The 7,812-nt window shown below is 38.3% G+C and overlaps 1 long non-coding RNA gene across 3 annotated transcripts; it reads left to right on the forward strand.

Annotated features, from left to right (window-relative positions):
- Window positions 1-1,504: 1,504 nt before the first annotated feature.
- Window positions 1,505-7,273, forward strand: LOC136849037 (uncharacterized). Of its 3 annotated transcripts, none has more exons than XR_010856205.1 (3): window positions 1,505-1,632; window positions 5,700-6,291; window positions 6,875-7,273. It is a non-coding gene; the product is annotated as an uncharacterized lncRNA (long non-coding RNA). The 3 variants fall into 3 exon arrangements; XR_010856206.1 differs by having other exon boundaries at window positions 1,516-1,687; XR_010856207.1 differs by lacking the exon at window positions 1,505-1,632 and adding an exon at window positions 1,707-1,899.
- The last annotated feature ends 539 nt before the right edge of the window (window positions 7,274-7,812 follow it).

The raw sequence follows: 7,812 nt of genomic DNA on the forward strand, positions 1-7,812 counted from the left end.
CTGTAAACATGAGTGAAAAATCTCCCTACCTGGTCAGAAGGAATTTCTTAAAACGTTATGACTGGCCTATTTTGGAATTCTCAGTACGTCTTGTTAGTTGCGTTGCCCTGTTGAGTGCTATATGATTATTCATAAAAGAATGATGCCGAATGTTGCAGCACTTTTTATGTATTTTTTTTTTTGCTTGCACAAATTACAAGAATTACCACAAAAGGAAAGCGCTGTTGAACGCTTTTGCCTGACTATGTCTTACTTGCATCACATCAAATTCTCAGGCACATTGTTATGTGAAATTCCATGTGCATTTTTTCATACAGATTTTAAAGGCGCTAGACATTCTTTTTGTAAATCTATTCAGATTCTATATAATAACATTTTCCATAAGTCTTTTGTACTTTATTCGTAATAACTTCCTCACTCTTACTGTGTACGTAACTAACATTTTCCGTTATATAAATGTAATATTCAGTGCCTTCCACTAAATTATGTAAGACTTATTTTCCATCTGTACTGTAATTCTTGCAACATGTAGATACTGGCCATATGAAGGTTTTTAAAGGTTGACATGAGATTCTTTTGTTTGATGGAAAAAGTGACTAACCACTTTCTAGTTAGGGTAGTACCTTAAAAACACATGACTGTACCGCTACTAACTACAGCACAGTATTGCACTGCTTTGCACAATGTTATCTTTTAGGAACAATCAATGGAAGAGTCTTATTTTCACAAGTATATTTTATTTATCATAAAACAATGAACAATGTATGTTGTATTCCATTGGAGATTGTTATGCCAGATGCAATTTTCCCTGTACTAAGCACAGAAATTATCAAGGAAGATTTATGGCAAGAATATTTTAAGCGACTCGAAATATAACCGAATTAGAGCGATCAACGATAATGTGGTTAGAATAAACAAAAACTGCAATATTTTCTCCCCAAGAGATGGTTCAAAAGTCAGTGAAGCGCGCAAAGTTTTAAAAGAACCAAATTGATTCTTCGCGGTTTGTAATGTGTCCCCATTACTCCCTTAACTACCATTGGCGTCCCTAGACGTTGAAATCACTTGGCCATTACCCTTGTCACCGTGACTGTAACGGCCTCCACTTTGTCAAAGCTGTTTAGTCGGAAGGATATTACGGCGGTTTCTTCGTATCATCTTTAGAATTCAATCAGATGTAGCCCCTTCCTCTCCCTGGTATAATGTTATAATCCTTTTACTTTCTTTCAGTTTTCTGATGGTTTGTCGGATAATTATTTCTTTTCGTGATTGTTCATGTTTTTCTCTTAGAACCTTTTTTTTTTTTTTACCTTGGTTCAAATAACGAATACTCAGCGCCTGGGTAGTAATTCATGTTATGTCTAAGGAGAAATGAGAAAAAATTAAATTTTGTATATTTGTACATTTGCCAACAGATGGCGCTGATATTCCAAACATTTAGGATCGTTGGAAAAGAAGCTTCCACACCTGCAAACTGGTCCTTGAGCTCCCAGAACCTCCTGTATAAAAACAGGGGAGGAAGACAGAAGTCAGTTTTTGCCTTAGTAACTGTTGAGGCTTCGAGCATTTAAACCGACCCGCCGCTCGCATCTGTGAGACCCGTGTCCTATCGTTGACGTGCATTATCATCAGGTAGTGAGGCGTTGTGTAATGTCCCTATTAGAAAGAAGCAAGCGTAGTTTTTGAGGCAAGTAGTTCTTAATCGTGGGTCTCTAAAGGTCATTGGACTGTTTGGCCCAAACGTTTTCAAGCTATATTACGTGCTTTGGTCTAAGTATTGCTTTAGTGTTGTGAATTTCATCGGGTTGTCCCAAAGCTAAACTTAAGGTTGTTCCGTTACTAGTATGTATTTTTTCACCGTACTGCGATTGGAGTTACTTTGGAGACCTGACTGAGATGGTGAGTGCTAATTAACTAGTTAGTTTGGTGGTGTTTAGAGGAGGAATGTGTGGGATCTGCGGAGTGAGTTTTTCAGAGCTTCTCACTAGATAAGCGGGGGTACTTAAATTTGTTTGTGGATATTTGTAGAAATAAGAAATTTTGTTAAGAAATATATACGCATTGAATGGTCACCTTGTTTGAGGGTTAGGAAACATGGTATTGAAAGTGAAACGATAATGCTTCTAATGCAGTAGTTGCAATTTAGTAGGGATACAGTAGTTGACACGGTGCAGTGAAAGGTCAGCATAGGATGAGCATTAATATAGATGTGATAGGTTTCCCGTAGGGAGAACTAAATTTTAAGTTTCCCTTTTTTTAACAGGGACATTAGGGTCATGAGTTGAAAGTCAGGAGGAGCACAAATTAAACGGACTTCAGGGACAAGTGGACAGTCATGAGTAGCACAAATTAAACTGGGATCTCAGGGATATTAGTGGATAGTCATGAGTACCACAAATTAAACTGGGATCTCAGGGACTTGAGTGGAAAGTCAGAAGTAGCACAATTTAAACTGGGACCTCAGGGACTTAGTGGAAAGTAAAGAGTAGCACAAATTAAACGGACCGCAGGGACTTCGAGTGGAAAGTCAGGAGTAGCACAAATTAAACTGGGATATCAGGGACTTCGAGTGGAAAGTCAGGAGTAGCACAAATTAAACTGGGATATCAGGGACTTCGAGTGGAAAGTCAGGAGTAGCACAAATTAAACAGGGACATCAGGGACTTCAGTGGAATGTCAGGAGTAGCACAAATTAAACAGGGACCTCAGGGACTTCAGTGGAATGTCAGGAGTAGCACAAATTAAACTGGGATACCAGGGACTTCGAGTGGAAAGTCAGGAGTAGCACAAATTAAACAGGGACCTCTGACTTCAGTGGAATGTCAGGAGTAGCACATTAAACGGACTTCAGTGGAAAGTCAGGAGTAGCACATTAAACAGGGACCTCGGACTTCAGTGGAATGTCAGGAGTAGCACAAATAAAACAGGGACCTCAGGGACTTCAGTGGAATGTCAGGAGTAGCACAAATTAAACGTGGACCTCAGGGACTTCAGTGGAAAGTCAGGAGTAGCACAAATTAAACAGGGACCTCAGGGACTTCAGTGGTAAGTCAGGAGTAGCACAAATTAAACTGGGACCTCAGGGACTTCAGTGGTAAGTCAGGAGTAGCACAAATTAAACAGGGACCTCAGGGACTTCAGTGGAAAGTCAGGAGTAGCACAAATTAAACAGGGACCTCAGGGACTTCAGTGGAAAGTCAGGAGTAGCACAAATTAAACAGGGACCTCAGGGACTTCAGTGGAAAGTCAGGAGTAGCACAATGTAACGAAGAGTATTTTATTTCATACGGAGGTACTTTTCTCTAGTTTAAAAATTAGACCGAACACTGATACGAGCTGCTTTTCCTGTGATTAGAAAATTTAACGACAAAGAACGATATGTAGAAAATTTTAAGTTATGTTGAGCATCAAATAACTTGATGCGAACAGCATCTAGAGGTATTCCTAGTTTAGTGCAGGCTGCACTGCCTGTAGTATTGGGAATCTGGGTTATAAAAGAAATTGGGTTCCAGAAAGGTATGTGAAGTTTAATTTGCGTTAGTTTAGTAGGAAACGGGTATAGTAATATGGTTGGGTTCGAAGTAAAAATAACATGAATTAGTATCCATCCCTCAGTTGTGAAACTAACGAAATCGGAATTAGAACGATTTTAATCATCCTTGCGTATATTTTTTTGGTTATGGTAAAAGCTTTTTAAATACTATTGGGCTTATAATTACATTACATGATACAGAAGATCCAGAAAAATTAGTCGAAATACTCCAGTAGGAAATAAGATTAAAAGGTCTCGAAATCGTTCCCCCATAAAAATTTGGTAGTGTTTGCGCGCAGTTGTGATCATGGAGATTTAAATTTATATATACGGAATATTAGGGCATGTTAGGTTTTGTAAGCCTGAACTTCTGTTGATAATGAAAGATAATGAAGGGAAAATGGAATTTGTGGAACGCAGTGCCTATAATTCTGTATTCTATTCCTGCGATGCGATGGCTACATATAGTTCCTCGTTCAGTTTATCGATGCTGTGTGGCTTTATAAATTTTCCCAAAGTAAATTTAATTACCCCACTGGGGGCCAAAGCCTGTAGGTTAATTGTAAGTGTAATAATGATTGGTAATTGTAAGATTAATGCTCCATGGCTTTTCCTTAGGTCAGGGTATAGAAAGCAAGAATTGAATGGTTTGGGGGTTAGGAATGCTCCGTGGTCTTTCCTTAGGTCAAGGTATAGAAAACAAGAATTGAATGGTTTGTGGATAAGGAACAACCCAAATTAGTGAATAGAAAATGCATTTAACATGTTTGGAAGAAAGTTTGAACCTTTTTTATATTACGAAAATGTAGCTAGCAAATAGTATTAAAGGTTTGGAAGAAAGTTTGAACACTCCATTTTTATGTGAAACTAAAGATTTGTTTGAACTCGTGCTCGTCGGATGGTCGTAGTCAGATTACCGTTGCAGGGGTAGTTGTAATTTTGGGAAGTGGTATTCGAAGTTAAATGTCCACCTTTTATATTTGTGCGGTTAGTTTAAGTGGAGAATGGAAAGCATAGTAGAGCTAGTAAAAAAGCTGACTCGAATATTAATGTATATGGAGCAAGGATCTTTTGAGGAAATGGGTATAATATTTGAATAGATATGATTTACATATTTTTTGAAGTTATCAGTATCTGAGGGATAATTAGGAGGGTTTTGCGATACTTAAGTACTATTGTGATAAGTACAATATTTGCTGTATGGGGTTCAAGGACACAGGATATCTACTACTCGACCTCGTAAGTTTCTTAGTCAGGGACAAATATACGGTAATGGCAACCAAGAGTTAACTTCAAATTCTGGTAATTCTAAGCCGGCTGTCCGGTGAGCTAACTGTGGCAAATGGCGTTTTTCTATGTTATTTTACTTGCTTTACAAGAATTTAGTCATAGTTGTCGGCCGGCTGTAAATATCCGTAATTGACCTTTGAAGACTACACGACTTAAGTACCTAACGAACAAGCCCCCACCTCCTCTATAACTAATACGGCAAAATTGTAACCAGTAAACACCTCTAAGTACGTTAGGTTGGCATTTTTAGGGGATTTACTGGTTACAATTTTGCCGTTTGCCGCGGATGCCGGCTTAGACCTACCCCACGTTAGGTAATACAAGTCGTGTGTTCTTCAAAGGTCAATGACAGCTTAGTTAAGCCGGCCGACAAAATATTACTTTAAATTCTTCTAAAGGAAGTAAAATAACATAGGAAAACGTCAATTGCCATAGTCTAGCTCACATGAACGGTTTAGAATTACCCAAATTCTAATTTGTTGAAATTGAATGTTGAAACTGGGTTAACTTTTAAAGGTTTTGGGCGAGCACAAATCCATGTGATGAAGTATAGGATTAAAGATGTTTGGTTAATTTATCCTTACAAGAAATCCTTCAAGAAAGGTGTTGAAGTATAGGATTAAAGATGTTTGGTTAATTTATCCTTAGAAGAAATCCTTCAAGAAAGGTGAGACCTCAAGGTGCTAAGGAAAGTTACTTTGTAGTAAACCTTGCCATAGGAAGTTAAATTATGGACTTTTTTATTAAAGGATTATCACAAGTTGTGTAACTCAGCAGCAAATATAGTACTAACTTTAGTTGAATGTTGTAGGAACCCCATAAAAATTTTTGCTTTCGTCATAGCACTACGTTAAACTAATTGGTTTTTTCTTTACAGACCATCCAGACACACTTAGGAAGCCTAAGCGCGTCACCACTTCGCGTCACCACTTCGAAGGTGTCCTCGTCATACAAGCAGCCTACACAGTGGGCTGCCCAGCGGGCTGCCATGCAACGACAAGTAAGCGTATCTTTGGAGAACTGCTTCGTTGAGGATAGGAAGTCTACAGTACACTGCCATGCAACGAGAAGTAAGCGTATCTGAACTACCTTGCTGAGGATCGTATGTCTACAAACTTCCATGCAACGAGAAGTATTAGTATCGCTAGGGGGAACTGCCTTGCTGAGATGTCTGCGGTGGACGGCCATGCAGTGAGAAGTGCATCTCTTGGGAGAACTGCCTCGCTGAGGATTTTCTGTCTACACAGACTGCCATGCAACGAAGTAAGCTTCTCTTGAACTGCCTCGCTGAGGATCTGAACTGCCTCGCTGAGGATCTGAAGTCTGCTTAGACTGCCATGCAACGAAAAGTAAGAGTATCTTGGAGAACTGCCTTGCTTTGGAGAACTGCCTCGCTGAGGAAAGCTTGAGTGAAAGGCTGAAATCTGTTTACTTGTTCCTGAGGTTGCTGGCAGTTTTTGAAGCATAAGGTAAATATCACTGTTAAACTTTTAGTGCCCGGAATAGAATTCATAGGTGACTTACGTCAGTGAAAAATTCGTGACTAAGCTAGATTTTAGTTTTAAATAGATAGTTAAGAGGATAAGTCACTCAGAGTTGCTAGTCTTTATATAATCTCGAACACCATGGAAGAACAGTCTTTAGTATTAGAATTTTAAGTAAAACTCATAGGTTTGGGATATGGTGAGACAAAAATTAGTATTTTAAGTGGGTTAGTAATAACCCTGAACTGTTTAAGGTTTTAGACTGCATACTTAATATAGTAGAAAAGGAATGTTTGATCACTGGTTTTGAAATACCTGGAGTATTAATTTCAAGTTTTGTAGTGTACCTGAAGTATTCTTACGTAGGTATTAACATGTTAAGTTTAAGTGAAAATGAAAGAATGGGACATGAATGCAGCGTTGGTCATTGTTGGTCATTGTTACTACCTAGGCTTTAACAGGTACTACCTAGGCTGTAAGGCATTAATTTTACTTGTTACTTTGATACTGCTGTAACAATATACAATCATTAAACAATCATTAATTTCAATATTTTACATATGTGCAGGGTGAGTCTTCTGATCCTCATAGCTCCAGTGGTAGTGAGAAGAGAATGGGCTTTGGAAAATGACACTGGAGCTGTGGACGTCCGGCGGTGCCCCCGTTTCGAAGAGATGTTTATGTAGTGTTTGCAAATGAGTGCGTCGATAGTCCCTGTATTGAAGTATGAAGCTTTAACTCCTGGACTCTTGACCACCCGGAACCTCTGATAAGAGGATCGAAGTCGTTAATACCTATCAAGCCAGTCGGCATATCGAGCAAATTCGGTATTTAAACGTTGATAGCAAGTATAGATGTCGTAACTTGTCAATGAAGAGTAAGTTTTATCCTCCTCAGAAATGAAACTGAAGCTCGTATGGAAGTTTTGTAGTTTCTCAAGCTAATTTGTATTAAATGATAAGGTTTTTTTCTGGGTATAATTTACTCCTACTCTCCATAATCTGGACGTTATTTCATTTTTGTATTTAATTTTTAACCAAAAGTTTCAGGAAGGTTTTCCCTGAAACTTTGCTTTCAATTACCTGGTGTTAATGACGTGTACCAGATGTCTAGGTTTTTTTACCTTGCACGAAGATTTTGAGAGCAAACATTTAAAGTCTCTACACTTTTTTGGTATTTACTACAAATACAAAGGGTAAAATAAGTTACCACAGAACTATTTTTGAAAGGAAAAGTGGCTTTTCAATATTTCACTACAATTAGTTTCTGCACTTAGTGCTGAAGCTAGCATAGTTTTAAAGCTAGCATAGTTTTAAAAGTTAGGGGGCTGAAGATTTAACTGTCCTCGTGATATTCTGCCTCGAGAAAAATAAACTAGACTAATTGGTAACTTGTAGGTAGAGAAAATAAAATGGAATATTAAGCAGAGCACTACAGAAGCTGGTGCTCGGAAGTGTGATTACTAAAGCATTTGAGGAATTAATGAGAAAAGCAGCGAAGGTTTTG

This window comes from Macrobrachium rosenbergii, chromosome 20, assembly GCF_040412425.1.
Source record: "Macrobrachium rosenbergii isolate ZJJX-2024 chromosome 20, ASM4041242v1, whole genome shotgun sequence".
NCBI lineage: Eukaryota > Metazoa > Arthropoda > Malacostraca > Decapoda > Palaemonidae > Macrobrachium > Macrobrachium rosenbergii.